The 20,255-nt window shown below is 40.8% G+C and overlaps 1 protein-coding gene across 4 annotated transcripts in view; it reads right to left on the bottom strand.

Annotated features, from left to right (window-relative positions):
* Positions 1 to 20,255, bottom strand: part of NCALD (neurocalcin delta) — a 268,172-nt gene that overhangs the window by 101,864 nt on the left and 146,053 nt on the right. For 2 of the 4 annotated variants that reach the window (XM_036436709.2, XM_036436712.2), the window contains exon 4: positions 7,490 to 7,567. The exons of the other annotated variants lie outside the window; for them this stretch is intronic. The gene's annotated coding sequence lies outside the window, so the exon portion shown is untranslated. The remainder of the gene's footprint in view (positions 1 to 7,489; positions 7,568 to 20,255) is intronic. 4 annotated transcript variants of the gene reach the window in all.

Here is a 20,255-nt window from a genome sequence, read left to right as displayed (position 1 = left end):
AAGCTAGAAATAGCCAAATTTCGAATTCCTATAACATCAAACTGTTACTAATTATGGTTCTGGTCCTATGCCATATGTTTCCCAGAAATAACAAATGTTCCATGGAAAAGTAACTGGCTAATAAGGGTAGGAAAAACATGTATAGTAAATGTCCTTGTTTTTCTTGGCTGCTAACTTTAATATAATGAAATATTCAATGAAAAAAATATGACCATTCAGCTGTAGCTACTTCTACCCTTCAGAAAGACTCTGGAAGCACTGAAAGGGAGGGAGCTGTGTTCAAATAGCATTGTCAAGTAATTCCTTTTGAATCTGCTACATTTTAAACTTTGAAAAATGTTCCTTAGGTCTCAGGTGTTTTTCCCAGAAGATATTACAGTGGTAGATGTTAAACTAACTCCATGTGATTCTCATTTTCAGAAACACAATTTTGGACTGCTTAAGAGTGACAATATATCCCCTTGAGTTGCATTAAAAAAATTTTCATTTCAGGTTTAAATATAGCCTTTTTGTGTGGGTTGCTTTTTTTCCCCCCCACTAGGAACACATTCTCTGAGACCATTTCTCAATGTTGCTATTTAACAGGCTCCATGTTTTAAAATTTTTTTAAAAAAATCTCCCTTTATATCACTTAAATGTGATTGAAGCGAATTTTTGCAACTATCGAGTGAAAGAAAATTAATTATTGATCCAATGAGTTTTGTTTATAAAGGCCATACCAGCACTAGGAGGCTGAAGGTACATTTTCTTTCAGTACCGTTTATACTCAAGAGCATGCATTTCAAGAATACATCAGTTTGATAATCGCATTAATTCCTATTTTCTTATGCCAATAAAGCATGATGATCGTGTAGGCGCTCAAAAGGGATTAAGTTCTGATCCAAGCTACTTTGTAGACAGGTGCTGCCCTCTGTAGTGTGATGGTACTACATGTAATCAGTGGGCTGATGGTGCCACAGGCAATGCCAGCTGCTGGGATTATAATGATGAAAATAGCAGACCGAGTTGCTGTCGTCCTGGAGCTGAGAGTCTGGGGTGGTGCTGGTTAGTGTGGCCTGTGGACAGCACTTCCCTCATGAGCTATTCCTTATCAGACAGCAACAGGATAAGTACAGATACTTCAAGAATATTAGCACGGTTACAGCAGTTGGACATTATTGCAACATTCAATGTGTGACCAAGTGGAATGTGTGGTCAAGCGGACACACCTCGCCTCACTGAAGGATTGCCAAACTTGTGAAACAAATTTCCAGTGGCGGAATCTCAGCACTGGTCATGGGCATGAGAACACATATTGGTCTGTGATGACTTGAAAATGTTTTTTTTTTTTAAATCTACTCCTTCCAATAGATAGTTTGGGATGCTTTTGTATCCGCTCATCTACTGATGCGCACTTGGGTTGCTTCCAAATCTTGGCTACTCTAAATAACATCACAATGAGCACAGGGGTGTAGATATTCTGCACATATACTAAAATTGGAACAATACAGAGAAGAAGTGATTTTTTAAGGGTGGGTTAGAAGGTAAGGGGCAGAGATAACAGCATGAGAAGCGGTAGGAAGGCGAAGAGTGCAAGGATGCCCTGGGCCACCTCGTTCACTGCAGTTGGAGCATGACACGGGGATGGGGCAGATGGAAGCAAGGAGATAAATGTGAAAAGGTCAACTGCAGCCAGTTAGTAGAGGGCTTCGAATGCCATGGAAGAGAATTAGAACTTTATTTATAACCAGAGGCACGTTGCACAGGAAGATTCCTGCAAGAATAGGGCTTCCTTGTGTCTATTCCTGCAAGAACAGGGCTTCCTGCAGCTTGAGCAAAGCGAAGAAGGGAGCGAAGCCAGCTGAGGTGGATTTCCCTCCCACTGCCACTGCCCCGCTTTCGCTTTCCCTCCCTCTTCTTTCTAAGCTGTCTTTAGTCTTCTCACCTGCTTATGAAAATTAACCCCCATCTTTGTTGGGTTAATTTGCATACTTGCTCTGATTGGCTGGTGGGTGTAGCAGAAGTGATGGTCACCTTGCATGCTTCTCTTTTTTATTAGTGTAGATGGAAAGTTATCAAATATTGCCGAAACCGGTTTGGTCAGCGGTAGAGCGTCGGTCTGTGGACTGAAAGGTCCCAGGTTCAATTCCGGTCAAGGGCATGTATGTTGGTTGCGGGCACATCCCCGGTAGGGGGTGTGCAAGAGGCAGCTGGTCGATGTTTCTCTCTCATCGACGTTTCTAGCTCTCTCTCTCCCTTCCTCTCTGTAAAAAATCAATAAAATATATATATTTTTTAAAAGAAAGTTATCAAATATTCCTGAATGTGACAGTAATGATATTTTACCAAATACTAATGGTCTCATTAGTATATTGGTCTCTACAGGCATCGCTTGGAGGCAGGATGTCTTTAGGTGAAGTAAATAATAATGGCAAAAATGAATTTTTAAAAAGTTTATTTTCATGGTGTCATCCAGTATAATCATATGTCTAAGTAAACTTGTGTAATCTTAAATCTGCCCGGGCACCACAGCATAGCAAATGCCACTTGAAAAGGTCCAATCCTGGGTGATGACAGCGATTTGGAAATGTCACTTCTTAGCTTCGCAGTGGTGTGAGGACACACATTCTTCCTGTTTTCAGAGACTCTGACTAAATCATAGAGATTAGGGAGTATTAAAGTAGTACACTATTACAGAAACTTACACTACAATGTCAAGTACAATCACCAAAGGCCACGTGAGTGGCATTTTTTCTCTCTCTGTTGTTCTCAGTTCCCTATAAACTAGACTTGAACTCATTCAATGTGCTTGCTTCATTTTAAGTTCCTGTGTGTCATCAAAAGGCTATTAATTCTTGCAACTGACTGACTTGGAATGTTCGGCAGCATTAAGATTCCCATAAATATACCTTTAAAAAAAATAGATAAGCCACTAAGTAAGTTTTAAATCTTGAGGGTAAAATTTTATGTAGTTTTTAACAAATAAAATAAGGCTCTCCAGTGGTCTGCTCTCTCCCCCAGAGGAGGGGGTGGGGGTGGGGATAAAAAAGTATTACCACGTTACGATTGCACACATTTGCTCTACAAAAATCTAATTATTCAGTCTTCTAATTCTGATTTCATATGTTTTGAAATTGTGATGTAAGAACTAGAGAGTTATAAAGACACTATCCTATTAAACTGAAAGCTATGCATTTAGAATTGGTCGTGTTTGCAATGCTATGACTATAGCACAAAGCTAAAACACAGCACTGTGAGTCACTCGCTGATCGTGATGTGCTAAGCAATGGTTCTTCACAGAGAGTGACTGTGCCTCTCCCAGGAAACAGTGGATAATGTTTAGAGATGGATGTGGGGATAATGCTGGCACTGACCATTCTGCGCTGCACAGGACACTTTTATTTTATTTTTTAAAAATATGTTTTATTGATTTTTTTTTTTTTTTTATCAAGAGGAAGGGAGAGGGATAGTTAGAAACATTGATGAGAGAGAAACACCGATCAGCTGCCTCCTGCACACCTCCTACTGGGGATGTGCCTGCAACCAAGGTACATGCCCTTGACAGGAATTGAACCTGGGACCTTACAGTCTGCAGCCTGACACTCTATCCACTGAGCCAAACTGGTTAGGGCCATACAACATTTTTTAAAAGCTACTAGTTTGATGGTGTCGTACAGTAGTCACCATCACACCGGAATGAACTGGTCCAATGGGGTACAGTTGAGAAACCCTGTACTACAGAATCACACTAAAACATTCCCATCATTCCTCTTAGGCATATATGAAAATAATGTTGATTCATATCATCTGAAAGTCAGAAACGTGGAAGTTTCTGGAAGGAACCCTCGTGCACTGCTGGTGGGAATGTAGACTGGTGCAGCCACTGTGGAGAACAGTATGGAGTTTCCTCAAAGCACTAAAAATGGAACTCCCATTTGACCCAGTAATCCCCACTTCTAGGAACTAGAAACACCAATCAGAAAGGACATGTGCCTCTTTTGATAAAATGAACTACCCCCCTGATTTCTGCAAGTGAGACCTGAAGGTGACCCTCACTGGAGCCCCGGTTTAGCCGCATCTGTGGTAATGCTGTATGTACCACTATGTGCAAACACTGCCATCAGGGCATCTTCAAGCACATCTTCAGAAAATACAGGCATGACTGGAGACTCAAACTAGGTTTCAGACATGTCGTATCTGCTGAGTTGTAAGTCATGATGATTTTAAGATGCATCATTAATCAAAGAACAGCTTTTGAGAATGTGGCAAAGGAACACTTCCACTAAATGTGTCCCTTGATTGATCGTGACAGGAGGCAATCGGACGCACTGCATGTTATTAACTATCCATGTTCACGCAGCCCTTCTCTCCTGAGCCTCTCATGCCTGCCCCTGCCCCCTTTCCGGCTTCCCTTCCATCATGCCCCCCTTGCTCCCCACTGAACTGGGGTACGCTCCACGCTCTCTCTGTCTCAGAGCCTCTGCCCAGCTTTCTTGTCTCCACCCCCCAGCCCTCCAGATTCCTTCAGGAAGGCCTCCCTGATTACTGCTCCACTAGGTGCAGCACCTGTATTTTACAGTTTCACAGTTTCTCGTGTTTTTCATCATAGTACTTACCGCATTTGTAAACTATAATTTGTGTAGTTATTTGATTAATGTCTCTTCCCACTTCATACCACTCAGCGGTAGGCAGAAGCCATGCCTGCCTCGTTTCCCACTGATATCCCCTCATCTAGCACTGTGCCTGTCAGATAGCGAGCGCTCAACCAATATTTATTGAATGAATAAATGAATTATTTGTTCTAGGAGTATAATCTGCTACCAAATATATGAGTCCATGTTCTACTGTATCATTCTTCCTTGGACTCAAGTTGGGGGCTTAATTGATATTTTTTGGTTTAATTGAAATCATCATTCTCTGAAGTCCGTAAACACTAAAAGAGCTTGTTGCAAAATGGCTGAAAAATCAACTGCTTTTTATTCTTTTTCTACATACTAATTAAAAAAAAGTAGTGTGATTTCACCCTCACTCCCTTCTCCCCCGCTTAATTTATTAGCTGTTTGGGCATTAAGAACATAACTGGGTGGAAAATGGTGGTCAAGAAATCAATTATCTGGAAAATGAGTATTTGTTTCTATGTCTGCATTTGAAAACATCTGGAAGCGTATTTTAATTACCCTCTGGATATTTGGTGTCTTGCTCTCTCAGCCTCTGAAATAATCTCTTCCCATTACTGTCCCCCAGTGAAAGATACTCTGTTGACAGCATAGGTGTTTTTGATAGAGGGGGTTTTATGGGACATTGAAAATGGGCAGTGAACTTGGGGGCTAAGAGGATTCAGACAGTATTCTGTTTAAGAGATGCAAGGAGGAGGTCTTCAGTGCAGAGAGCTGCAGAAAAATAGGGATCCATGTAGTATCACGTAATTAAGAAGCTAGTCGCACAGTAAGCCTTGGGGAAGCGTACAGAATTCTTGGGGATCCAGACAACAGGATTCTAGCCGAAGGGAGCTAAAGGAAGACAACTCGGTCACCAGAAATCGGAAATAATTATAAACCTGAAATTTATTTATATACTTCACTTTAAAATAGTTTCATTGCATATATCTTCCCTACCTGTTGTTATCAGGATCTCTGTCGCTGGGCCATTTTCATGGGAAGGTATGGATAAAACACTTGCATGGACAAGGTTCCAGAACTCCCTGGAAGCGGGGGCAGTGTTTGCTAACCTAGTATAATAGCCACCCTCGTGGAGAGCCCCGCGAGGAAGTTCGGCCTCCTTACAGAGGTCACCCTGCCGCTGCCTTGTTCACTGATTTCACAGGCCAGCAGTGGCCCAAAGGGGAGTGACTCACTCACTGACTGGAGCTTTGTTGTCCATTTCTCATCCCACCCTCCTGCACAAACTCCTGCAGCCCCTCCTTGTTCCACATAAACCGGGGATGAAGGAGAGCTTATTGGGGGCTCACTCAAGAAGGGGGTCTCCAGGGAGGAACCCCTGGTCTGTGAGGTCACAGACACAGAGGAGAGGCCTGGACACTTGAGGAGCAGCAGCCAGGCCCAGAGCAGACGCTGATTCTCTCCACCTCCAGGTCCCAGGAAAGGTCCTTACGCTGAAACATACTCGTGCTTTCCTGTCTTCCGGCACTGTCTTATTATTCCTTACTGTGACATTAGAAAGATCCAAGGAACTGAGGCAATGGCTACTATCCTATCTAGGGTTGCACTATCCCTATGTAGTTCAACCAGAGGATTACGACAAGAAGAAGCGGCCGCTCAGGCTGCCTGATCCCTACCAGCTTAATGTACAATTCTCTCCTGGCTTCCAGGAGACATGCATTAGGGGTGAGATTGACTTCTCAATGTCACGAGGAGTGAGAAAAGGGAAGAGGGGGGTGTGGGAAGAGACTGAACATAAATTGTGCACCTATGGATGAGGACAATGGGGGGTGGGGAAAGGGCAGAGAGTGGGGTGGGAACCTGGTGGAGGGGAGCAATGGGAGGGGGGGGAGAATGAGGAACATTCGTAATAAAATGAACAATAAAGATTTATTTTAAAAAAATAAAAAATAAAAATAAAAAATAAATAAAAAATAAAATAAATAAAATAAAATACAAAACGAGGTTTGGGTTCTTGCCCGCATTTATTTATTTATTTATTTATTTTTTTGTCATTTGCTCCTCATATGAAACTATGTGGCCAAGTAAATATTCGATTACTATTCAAGCCTCATTTACAAATAGCCACAAAACCTGTGGCCAGGGCCTAAGGCATACTACCTTGCTTGCATATCTTGGCTGGCTCCCATCTGTGGCCACAAGCATATTTTGAAAAATATCCACAAAATTCATCTGCCAGATTTCCCTCTCTGAAAAGCCAATTTCCTAAATATTCAATGAGTTGGCTTCTGAGACCCACATCCACACATTAGGAAAGTAATAATATCCTTGTCTTAACAGGAAATTCACTATTGTGGCTGCTGCGTTCCTAATTGTATCAGAGTAGGATTTCAGAAGAATCTTTTCTGAATGAGAAAACAGCCCACCTGCTGGCTGCCCAGGATCCACTGACATGTCCCAGGCCCAGAAGCACGCTGGGAAAGGAAGAAGGGCCCATGCATTTTGCCTTTTTCCCCAGGAAGCAAGACAGGTTTTTATTTCATTATCAACTATCCTGTTTTGTTTCTAAGTAAATTTCTTACACTTTAATAACGTTTCTATTTAACCAGAGTCTCCATAGAAGAGAACAGAATTAAAAAAATAAAATAAAATTAGAATGGGGACATTTATGTTACTTTTCAGTAACATAAATGTAATCAAGAGTTAAAAATGGAAGCGTAGAGCTCATGATGAAGCTTTAAGGGCACACGTAAGCTAGCATTTTCCTTTTACCAAACACCAAAACAAAGAAACACACAGCAACCCGACTAGGACGAAACAACTTTGCATTCTGAATCTTAGTCGGCACAACTGAAACGCAGGCCTTCGGAGAGGTTAGAAAAGTAACTCACAGTACGCAGCCTCGCAGAGCCTGGGTCCCGGAGCCTCCTGGGTTCACGGCTGAGCCTCTGACCAGCAGCTCTGTGGCCCTGCAACCCAGATCGCGCATAATTAACGGGTATATCACTTGAAGATCTGACAGCTCGGTAAAGTAGTTTATGTAAGGCTGTTACTTTTAATTCTTCTGAAGTTGCCTTTGCCAACAGGAAACAGGAAACACACCTACAAGAACACTGACAGAGTTCAGCCTAATTGGTCTTTGTGGCTCCAAGTACTCAGGGGTGAGTCTTGTATCAGAGCGGGTGGTAGGTTCAGTCCCCAAAGGAGTAGGACTTATGTCCTGGCATTTCACGATCTACAGGCCTTTGGACAGATGCTGTTTAGGCAACTTTTAATGGGGAGAAACAAGCATTCTTAGCAACATTCAGGCCTATGGCTTTAATCCTGAAAGGACTATAACCTTGAGAACAAATTCATGTGTATGTATACATATGTATGTGATCAATATGCAAGTATATAATACTAGTAGCCCATGAATCTGGGTGCCAGTAGCTCGCTGCTGCCCTCCAGTAGCTCTCCACTCAATGCCCTGCCCTCCTGTAGCTTCCCCCACCCCCCTCCATAGCTCTCTGCCACTTGTAGCTTGCTGCCCCATCCATCAGCTGATCCATGATCTTGTATTTATGCAGTTGGTCATTACACTTCATGGTGTAACCACCATTTTTATATTACATCTTTATTATATAGTATGTTATTTTTAATATATACATCATTAAAATAATAAGTAACATGTTAAAATAATATCTACACTAATAAAAGAGAAACATGCAAATTAACCATTACTCTGCTACACCCACCAGCCAATCAGAGCGAGCATGCAAATTAATCCAACAAAGATGGTGGTTAATTTGCATAACAGGCACAAGCAAAGACTGAAGACAGTATACAAAGAAGAGGGAGGGAAAGCAGCAAGCAGAAAGCATGGGGCAGCAGCTGAGGGAAAGCACAGGAGGGAAAACGGGGGGGGGGGGGGGGGGGGGGGAGGCAGCGGTGGCGGGAGGGAATCCCTCCTCAGCGGGCTTCACTCCCTTCTCTGCTTCACTCAGGCCACAGGAAACCCTATTCTTGCAGGGATCTTCCTGCAACAGCCCTCTAGTGTGTGTGTGTGTGTGTGTGTGTGTGTGTGTATGTGTGTGTGTGTGTGTATTTTTCCCCCCTGCAATATAGATAGAAACTATCCTTCAGCCATCTTTTGGATGTAAATAACAGAAAACCCAACTCAAACGCACTCATACAAATAAATAACAAAAAAAATATTTTGGTTCTTTGAACTGTGGTGGCGGGGGGGACAGATGGAGGGTTGGTTTTGGGAAACCAGAGTTCATCCTATCATTGGGAAATCAGAGTTCATCCTATCATTCTCTAGGCACAGGTGTTCTCTGTAGACTGACTTGAACTTCCGGCTGCCTCCCCTCATGGCACAAAACCAACAGTGGCAGCAGTTGAAGACCATGCATCCATCTTCCAAGGGGACAGGGTGAGCATGCCGGCTGTCCCAGTTCTAACCGAGGTCACTCAGATTGCCCCTTGCTGAACCTGACACCATACTTCACTGAATGACTTTAAGTTCCTTTTATCCCTGGAAGTGAGAGGAGAATCATTCCAAAGAAAAATTACATGGAAAACCATTCCAGATACTGTGAGGAAGGGAAAGGGGAGAAGGGGAGACTGAGGAGAAAATCAACAAATGTCCACAACAACAATGTTCAACAAGAATCTGAACCTGAAGACTGGTGTTGGCGGTGTGTATCCGGGGAAACACTAGCTCTGGGGTTATTTGAAGATGTCTGAAGGAGAATGAATGAGCTGAGGTTCAAGAGATATTCGTTACCCAAGTTTCACATTTAGTCAACTTCCTATTAACATTGGATTTTCCCTCTTGGAAAATAGTTCAGAATACTTCCACAATGTGTATGAAATATATTTTGAAGTGCTTAAAGTGGCCTTGCATTTGACCTTCCATTTCGTTATATGGCACCACTGAAGATCTATTTACAGCAATTCCTTTTACCCAGGACAGCATGTCTGGCTATCCAGAGATAAATTACCAGGCACACCAAAAGGAGAAAAACACAATTTGAAGAGACAGAGGAAGCATAGAACCATACATGGCAGGGGAGCTGGAATTAAAAGACAACAGAACTCCCATGAAGGCTAGAGTGATTTACTGAGCCAAAATCAATGAGGAGTCAAAGCCAAAAATCAATTCCAGAGGGATTAAGGACTTAGCTGTGAAAAGCAAAATGCTAAAACTTGAAGAAGAAAATATGAAACAACTTTTTTGACCTCCAAATGGGAAAGGAATTCTTAAGGCACAGAAGTGTTCATCATAAAAGGAAAGACCGATAAATTTTCCTACTGTAATATTAAGATCTGTTACAAACGCGTAATAAAGAGAACAAAAGATATGCCAATATCCGAGATAGGTTTGCATGCAGTATTCAGATTATATAAAGAAATGTTATAAATCATTAAGACAAAGACAACACAATAGAAAAATGAGCAACAGATGTGACACATTGTCACAGAGGAGAAAAATATAAATGGTGGATGAGCATATGAAAATATGAACAACCACATTTGTAATCAGGAAAGTGCAAATTAAATTGACAGTGGGAGGAGTATAAATTGATGTAAACACTTGGGAACAATTTAACCTCCTTTTATGAATCTTACCAAGTTGAATGTTTCCATATCCTCCCTTTGAACAAATCTACTCCTACCTCTATTCCCTGGAGAAACTCTTGTATGTTTGCACTGGGAGATATGCACAAAGTGTTTACAACAGCTTTATTCAAAACAGCAAAAAGCTATATTTAGCACATATGTCCACCAATAGGAGAGCAAATAAATTGAGTCATACGCATACAATAAAATATTAGACAACAGGGAAAATTAATAATTCACAGCTGCATGCAACAACTTAGGTGAAACAGGAAAATAATGAATGAAAAAAAGCAAGTATCAGGTAATTACATATAAATGACAACATTTTTTATGTAATACATAAAGCTCAAGAACAGCAAAAGCTAAGAATAGTTTTGTATCAGTTAACCCACATGTAATAGATTTTTTTTACAGTTCTATAACCATTTATCACATATGAAGATTCGTGTGGCCACCACTATAATCAACATGCAGAACTGTTCCTCACCACACAAAACTCCTTCCTGCTATTAATACTATTTTAGTCACACCCATCCCCGCTGCCCCCACCCCTTATCTCTAAAAACCACTATACTGTTCTCCATCTTTACAATTTTGTCATTTCTAGAATGTTTATCAATTGAACCATGCCATATGTGACCTTTTGATATTGGTGGGGGTTCTTTTGTGTTTTTTGTTTTGCTCTGTTTTTAATCAGCATAATGCTCTTGAGATCCATCAGAGTTGTTTCGTCCATCGATTTTATTGCTGAACAGTATTCCATGGTTTGAATGTACCATAGTTTGTTTGATCACTCATTGTAGGACATTTTAGTTGTTTGGGGGCTACTTATAATCATGAAAGTCAAGTGTCTGTTCAACCGTCTGACCAGTTGCTATGACGCATACTGACCATCAGGGGCAGATGCTCTGACCAGTAGGTTAGCTTGCTGCTGGGGTCTGGCTGATCGGAACTGGGCTGGACAAGCACTAGAGCCAACCTCCTGCAGTCTCTCCCCACCCCTGCCTCTAAAATATTGCTTCTAATTAATTTCCTTTCAATATGCATGAATCTGTGCACCCGGCCTCTAGTTACAAATAAAGCTTCTAGGAGAAATTGCATATAGGCTTTTGTGGGATGTAGTTTTTTATTTCTCTGGGATAAATCACAGGAGAATAATTGCTGAGCCGTATTTCAAAAACTGCCCAATTATTGCTCAGAGTGGCTGAACCATTTTAACCAGCAATGTATGAGAGATTCAGTTTTTCTGCATTCTTGTCAGCATATGGCATCATTGCTATTTTTAATTTTAGTTGTTCTAATGGGTATATAGAGATAGAGATAGCTCATCGTGATCTTCATTTGCATTTTCCTAATGGCTTGTGATGTTAAATGTCTTTTCATGTGCTTATTTGACAGCCATATCCTTTTTCAGTAGAACATCTTTTTTAATTATTTTGCTTATTCTCAAATAGAATTGTTTCTTTTTTAACTGTTGAGTTTTAGGTTCTTTAAACAGTATAGCTATGAGTCCTTTGTCAAACATGTGCTTTGCAAATATTTCCCATGAGTCTACAACTTATCTTTTCATCCTCTTCACAGGTTCCTTCACGGAGCAAATATTTTTAATTTGAATCAAGTCCGATTTATTTATTTTTCCTTTTAGAGGTCATGCCTTGGTATTATGCTTTAAGAACTCTTCATGCAGCCGCAAGTCCTGAGTATTTTCTCCCCAAGGTTTTATAGTTTTATGTCTAAATCTACAATCCATTTGGAGTTGTATAAGGTGTTTTTTTTTCATTGTTTGATTTTGCCTATGATTACCCAATTATTTCAGCACCATTTGCTGGGGGGGGGGGGGGGGGGAGTCTTTCCTCCACTGAATTGCTTTTAGATAATTGTCAAAAATTAGTTGACTAACTTATATGCGGCTATTTTCAGTTTCTCTATTTAGTTCCATTGATCTTTGAATCTATCCCTCTGCTAATTCCACACGGTCTTGATTATTGTAGCCTCATAATATATCTTGAAATCAGGTAGGGTGATTCCTCCCTGTTTTTCTTCTTTTTAACAATTGTGTTAGATATTCTAGCTTCTTCCCTTTTCATATAAGTTTTTTCAATAATCTTGTCTAGAACTACAAAACTCTTTGCTGGAATTTTTTAAAATAATTACATTAAACCTGAATATCAATTTGGGGAGAATTGAGGTCTTTATTATGTTGAATCTTCCAATTTATGAACATAGTATGTCTTTCCACTTATTTAGATCTTCTTTGATTCCTTTCATGGGCATTTTATCATTTTCAACATACAAATCTGTATATGTTTTCTTAGATTTACACTTAAGTATTTCATATTTTGTGCAATTATAAGTGATACCATATATACATTTTAATATATATATTTATTTCAGAGAGGAAGGGAGAGGGAGAGAGACAGAAACATCAATGATGAAAGAGAATCATTGATCAAATGCCTCCTACAGGCCCTGTACTGTGGATCTAGCCCACTACCTGGGCATAGGCCATTGACTGGAAACAAACCTGGGACCCTTCAGTTTGCAGGCTGATGCTCTATCCATTGAGCCTAACTGGCTAGGGCTGTGTTTCAATAGCCATCTGTAAATACTTACATTTTTTCCATCTTCATTTTATATTTTTCAACCTAGCTGAACTCACCTATCAGTTCTAGAAAAGTGTTTTGTTTTTGTAAATTCCATTGGATTTTCTAGTAGATCACGTCACTATGAAGAAGAGCAGTTTTATTTCTTCCTTCCTGGTCGGAATGCCTTCTATTTTCTGTTTTCACTTTATTGCATTATGTAGAATGTTCAGTACTGTGCTAAGTACAAGTGGTGAGAGAGGAAAGCCTTGTTTTGCTCCTGATCTTATGAGAAAATGATTCATTTTTTTCACTCTAAAGTATGCTGACAGATGCAAGTGTTTTGTACATATTCTTTATCAATTTTAGGAAGTTTCTATTTCTAGCTTTCTGATAGGTTTTTGTTTTTTTTAACTATGATTGAGTTTTTCTGCTTTAATTAGTGTGATTGCAATTTTTAGTCTTGTTTACATGGTGGATTATACTGATTGCTTTTTATATTGAACGAGCTTTGAATCGCTAGAAAAAAACCCATTTTGTTATGGTACATAATTATTTGTATGTATTGCCAAATGTTTTGTTAAGGAATTTTCCATCTCTCTTCACGAGAGTCATTAGTCTCCAGTTATCTCATATTGTACTGTCTTTTTCTTGTTTTGGTGTCAGAATAGCTTTATAAAATGAATTGGAAAATATTCCGTCCTTTTTCTATTTTCTGGGAGAGATTTATAAGATTAATGTTAATTCTTTAAATATTTGGTAGAATTTTCCAGTGAAACTCTCTGGGTCTGCAATTTTCTCTTTGGAGAATTTCTAAATTATTAATTCAATTTCCTTAGTTATAAGGCTAACCCCCAAAAAATCCATTTTATATTGTGTGGGTTATGGTGTTTCTTTTGGGGAAATTGTTGCATTTTATATAAGTTGTGAAACTTTGTTGGGTAGAGTGGATTATAAGTATTCCCTTGTTATTCTCTTGATGTCTGCCAGTATATAGTCATGTTGCATTTTTTATTCCATATATTGGTAATTTGTGTCTTCTTTTTTCTTCTTTGGTCAGTGTTGCTGGAGGTTTACTAATGGTTGACCTTTCCAAAGAGGCAATTTTTTGTTTGATCTTTTTTCTATATTGCTTTGCTTTTTTCAATTTTATTGATCTCTGATATTTATTATGTCCTCCTTATATGTGCTTTGTGTTCATTTTGCTCTTTTTCTCTAATTTTTCTCTAGTTTTTCTTGAAAAACTAGTTTCTAGAGAAGAGAACTTAGATTATTGATTTGAGACTTTTCCTCTTTTGTAATCTAAGTATTTAGTGTTAAAATTTTCTCTCAGTTTCAATTCATTTAAATGCATTGAAGTTTGGCCCTCACTGGGTGTCTCAGTTGGCAGGAGTGTCATCCCATACACCATAAGGTTGCAGATTCAATTCCCGGCCAGAGAACATACCTAGGTTACTGGGGCACAAATACATGGGGATAACTGATAAATGTTTCTCTCCTCTCTCCTCTCCCCTTCTTTCCTCCCTCCCTCCCTCCCTTCCTCCTTTTCTCCCTTTTTCCTCTCTCTCTCTCTTTCTCTCTCTCTCTCTCTCTCTACACACACACACACACACACACACACACACACACACAGTCTTTCTGAACATATACTCAAGAATTTTTTAAAAATTGTTGAGGTTTGGCTTATGGTTTATCTTGGCATATACAGGGTGTCCCAAAAAATGTATACATACATTAGCAGCTGATAGCGTAATTTTGAAAATGAAATGTCTTTTAGTAAACACTGCCTTTATAACTATTCAAAGCTTGTATACATATTTTATGGTGCTTAAAAATAATGTATTTTCTACTGTTGTTGGGTGGATCCTATAAATTAAATTAGATCTGGTTGATATTGTTTTTCTCTCTGTACTTGCTGGTTTTCTAATTGTTCTATTAATTATTGAGTTTTGTTGAAGTTTTCAACTCTAATTGTGAATTAGTCTATTACTTCAATTTAATCAGTTTTTGTTCCACATGTTTTTCTCTGCTATGAGGTATATATTTAGGATTTGCATGCAAAATATGTATATTTGCTATGTCATTTCCATGGATCCAGCCTTTTGTCATTATATAATGACTTCCTATGGCCCAGGTTATTTTCATTGCTCTGGAGTCTTTATCTGACTTTAATTTAACCACTCCCACTTACTTTTGATTAATGTTTATCTTTTTCCATATTTTTACTCTCACCCTTCTATATTATTATATTTTAAGGTAGTTTTTTTTGTAGATAGCATGTGGTTGAATCAATTTTTTAAATCCACTGTGTCAAATCTCTGTCTTATATTCTATAATCTTGGGCCATTTACATTTAATGTAATTGTTGATACTTTTGGGCTGAAGCCTGATATTTTACTTTTTATTTCCTGTTTATTCTCTATTTTCTCCTTCTTTGTTTTCATTTTCTAACCTTTTTGAACACTTTTTAGAATTCCATTTTTATTTATTTAGTTTTTTATTATATCTCTTTATATAGCTTTTTTAATGTTTGTTTTTCATATTATTTTAAATATAAATACTTTAAGAGAGTGTATTATTATACCACCTAAAGTAAAATCCTTACCTCATTTTAGATCCATTTACTCTCTCATTTATAATTTTCTTAGATATTTTCTCTGCTTATATTGACGGTCACATCAAACACAATTTTTGCTGCAATCATCACACATAATTTAGAAAACAGGAGAAGGGAAGTTTATTTTATTTACTCCCACTTTTTTACTCTTTGTATTATTCATTCTTCCTCCTGATGACCCAAGATTCCCTCTTTTAAAACTTGTTTGGTTAGAGAACTTTCTTCAGATATTTCTTTAACAGAAGTCTGCTGGTGACACATTTCTAGGTTTCCTTCAGCTGAAAATGTCATGTTTTCTTTCTCTTTCTGAAGGATATTTTCACTGGATTTAGGATTCTGGGTTGATAGTTCCTTTTTTCAGCATTTAAAAAATATTCTACCACTTTCTCTGGCTTCCATGCTTCCTGATGAGAAATCCATTCTCATCCTAATTGTTTATCCCAATAGATAAGGTCTCATTTTTCTCTTGTTACTTTCAAGATCTTTTCTTTGGTTTATAGAAGTTTAACTATTATGTGTCTTTGGGTTAATCCTGTTTGGGTTTTCACTCAACTGCTTGACACTATAAGTCTGCCTTTTGTCAGATTTGAAAATTTTTCGGCCATTGTTTCTTCAAATATTTTTTTACCCTTGTTCTGACTCTCTCTCTGTCCTTCTACAATGTTGATGATATACTCTCTAGACAATTTTTACATTCCCATAAGTCTCCTGAGGTCCTGTTCTTTTAAAATTTTCCTATTCTCAGTTTATTTTCTCTGTTGTTTGAATTTGGGCCATTTCTATTATTTTATCTACAAGTTCACCGATTCTTTTCTCTATTCCCTCCATGGGTTGAGCCCATTCATTGAAAAAAATTTTTTTTATTTCATTTACTGCATTTTTCCATTTCTAGGAAACTAAAAAATAAATAAAATAAAATAAAAACTTAAAAAGAACACAAATGTCAAGCCAAAACTTTTTTTTAAGACCCAAAAGAAAACAATTTACTCTAGCTGCTTTTGCTCAGTGGATAGAGCATTAGCCTGCAGACTGAAGGAAGGGTCCCGGGTTTGATTCTGGACAAGGGCACATGCCCAGGCTATGGGCTCAATCCCCAGTAGGGGGCATGCTGGAGGCAGCCAATCCATGATTCTCTCTCATCATTGTTGTTTCTCTCTTTCCCTCTCCCTTCCTCTCTGAAATCAATAAAAACATATTTTAAAAAATGGAACAACTCTCTTTTGCTTCCACATACACGGATACGTTCATAAGCAGACAAGGGGTGCCATGGCCATGCAGCTACCGCGACTCAATCTGGACTGGCCTCCTTCCATCCAGCAGCCTTGGTTAGAGCCTGTCCGGGGAGCTTCGCCCCAGAGCAATGTGACTGCTCTGGGTGCTGCCTCCAGGGGACCAGGCAGCTGGGGCAGGAAGCAGCAAGGTTTCGGCATGAAGCCTTAACTTACTGCGGTGCTACAGAGCTCTCCTCCCCTGACCTTTCCCACCCCACCCGCCTTGTCACTTCAGCCCTTGGCTCGCTCAGATCCCTGCACCGAGTGTGGATTTTTATGCTTTTCTCTCCCCTGGCATCTGCTTCCTCTGGGTTTCTGCTTCTTTGCTTGGCCTCCCAACCGTTTTGCCTGTGATAACATCTGTGCATGTGTGGGTTCTCTAACCCGGCGCCTTGACCAAGGCCCTTGACCTAAGGAAGCACCACCGAGGCACTTGAAAGGGTCACCTTCCCCAAGGCTTTCCGTGCCTCCGAAGCCAGTGGGATGCAGGTCTTTCTTCTCTTCCAGCTGAGCTGCAGGTGGGGAGACGGATTTGAAAGGCCCGCAGTCGCCGCTCTCCAGGAGATGTGTGTACGAGGCCACCAGCTGTTGGCGATGCATGCCCCTTCCTCCCCGAGCCCGGCACACAGAGGCAGGAAGAGACGTGGGCGGGAGGACAAATGATCGCGGAGAGGCTTGATAAATACTAACAGCGAAAACTAAAAATAACTCAGCAGAAGTAGTCTACTTTTAGGAATTTCATCTGTGTCTTTGTGTTGGGGCGAGGAGGAGGGGTAGGGGGTAGAGGGCTGTGGAGAAGGGGCAGGATGCGCTGGTGTTCTCTGGAGGTGGAGGCGCTAAGAGCTTCCCCAGGCAGACGGCCCCTGCCGGCCCCTGCCCGCCCCCGCCCCGAAATAACTGTCTCTCTCAGGCTTCTGCTGCTTGGCTAACGGCTCCCTCCCTGCTCTGCAATGAGAAAAAGCAGCTAAGAGACTGCAGGGCTGCTCTGCTCCTCCACCTCATCCTCTCCCTCTGCACAACAGTGACCTGAGCGTCCAGAGAGCCAGAGCCGAGGGTGGCTGGGCTCAGCGTGTGTCACCTGCACATCTGTGAGTCCCTGGTATGTGGGTGTGACATACAGAGCCATTAACGCCACGTGACACCTTCCGCATGGTATTGACAGGAACTCACAGGCTAGGGGTTCCACGTGTTCCCCCAAATGCCGTCCGCTGGGTGCCCAGCTATCCTCTCTAGGATGAGAGACCCAGATAAATGACCCTGATCTTTCCCATGGCCTCAGTCTCCCACTTTAACAAAACGAAGGAGCGTGAGGCGGTTCCATTATGCTTCTGTCGTTTTCTCTTCCCCGGTGAGCAATTTAATTATGTGATGAATCGACACCGATCGCTAGAGCTGGAGGGAGATACAACGGAGGGAGCTGCATGGTTCCCACGTGGACGGACCATAGACTCCCTTTGAGCTCCTGTCAGATCAGTCCTGTGCGATCAGCAAACGGGACATTTTGAGGCTGAGTCTTCTCCTCCTGTTCCTCCAGTCCCCCCTCCATGAATGCACTCGCACTATCATGGTCAGATAGCAAGTGAAAAATTGAAAGCCTTCCTTGCTCTCCCTACTGTGAAAGCCTCCACATCTTTATCCTCTCCCCCGCCCCCTTTCCTTCCTTCCTCAGAGGAAGAGGGCGAGTCCTCCAGACGAAGGTTAATGCCTCCATTTGTGTCCTGATTCTCCCTCCCTCCATCACCAATCGCTCTCTCCATCCCTGGCCCCCTCGTTCCTCTTACAGCATCAGGATGCCACTTCCCTAGGCTCCTTCTCCAAAGCTGGAAAATGGGTTTGGTCTCTCTAATCTTGCAAACAGGCCTTCTGTTTTGTTACCTTTACCATCCCATCTCTCTTCTTCTCTTCTCCATCATCTTCCTGAAAGAGTCTACACCAATTATTTCCATCTCCCTTACTTTATTTACTCCTTAACCCGTTGTAACCAGACCTCTATCTGCTTTCTCCAAGGTCCCTAAGGACTCCCAGGTTGCCAGATGCAAGGATCTTGACCTTTCTGCTCAGCCCTCCTGAAACCCACTCTGCCCTTAGACTCCATGATGGTACAGTTTTCTCGCTTTCCTGGAACTTCTCTCTCCAGCCCAGGCTCTTCGCTATCTCTCCTTCTGACCATATCATAATGATGAGCAATCCCCACAGTCTAGGGTTGCCCAGATCTAGCAAATAAAAATACAGAATGCCCAGTTAAAATTTAAACTTCAGCCGAGACTGGTTTGGCTCAATGGATAGAGCATCGGCTTAGAGACTGAAGGGTCCCGGGTTCGATTCCGGTCAAGGGCATGTACCTTGGTTGCGGGCACATCCCTAGTAGGAGGTGTGTAAGAGGCAGCTGATTGATGACTCTCTCTCATCAATGTTTCTAACTCTCTGTCTCTCTCCCTTCCTCTCTGTACAAAATCAATAAAAAATTTTTTTTTTTAATTTAAACTTCAGATCAACAATGAATAATTTTTTAGCACAAGGATGTCCTTAATATTATGTGGGACATTCTTAGCCTCAAACATGATTCTCTGCTGATCTCAAGTTCAATGTTAACTGAGCATCTTGTATTTTATCTATGCCCACAGCTTCAATAATTATCTTTTCTCAGATAATTCCTAAATCTTCATCTATAGTACCAATTCCTCCCCCCCTTTTTCTTTTCTCCCCTCTCCCCCATCTATATTAGAGTCTTCAATTCATTTCATAGAAAACTGATCTTATTATATTTAACCCTCAAACCTACTTCTCTATCTGGCTTCTCCATTTCTAGAAATATGATTAATACCTTCTCCAGCCTCCCAATCACCTCAACTCCAAATCCAGGAGCCCTTACTAACCCAGTGGCAGAATCCTGGTTGATTTTATCCTCACCATCACTTTTAAATGTCTCTTTCCCCATATCCATGGATACTGCTATCTCATGGCCCATGTCATCTCTGTAGGACTACAAACCATTCCAGGCTCCTGAAATTGTCTTCTGATGAATCCCCTTACCTCTATTCTCATCCACCCTCCACCACCCCACACTCAATTAACATCCCAATGGAAGCACAAGTGTGGATATGCCATCTCCTTGATCAAGAAGTTTCCACCTGGCTCCTGGTAGAAGTTCAAGCTCCCTAGGGCCTCCCATGAGTTGATGTTGCTCTTCTTATCTCCCTGTGGTCTCTCCTTAATGCACCAGGAGCTCAAGGCACATCAGAACACAACGTCCAGGCTTGCCCTCCTCTGTTTGCTCCCACTCATGCTCACAAACTCATGCTCACAAGTACACTATTTTGAGGGCAACTCTTGCAGTTTCTACACAAATAGGTGCTTTCTGAGTTAATGAAGTCAGTGCTAAATTATCCACATTAACAGGATTAAGTAATTAAATCCACAAATCATCAATGTGATAATGCAAACAATTGTACTTTTGCACAAACCCACTATTTGCTTTCTGCCAATTATGGGCGATGTCAAGCTCTCAGAAGCATGTCAGATCCTGTGATGTCAAATCATAGCTGAACTCTGGTAGGACTCCGAGGAGCAGAGACACTCA

Source organism: Pipistrellus kuhlii, unplaced genomic scaffold, assembly GCF_014108245.1.
Source record: "Pipistrellus kuhlii isolate mPipKuh1 unplaced genomic scaffold, mPipKuh1.p scaffold_m20_p_14, whole genome shotgun sequence".
Taxonomy (NCBI): Eukaryota; Metazoa; Chordata; class Mammalia; order Chiroptera; family Vespertilionidae; genus Pipistrellus; species Pipistrellus kuhlii.
Note: the sequence above shows the minus strand (reverse complement) of the source record. Positions and strands in the feature narration are given on the sequence as shown.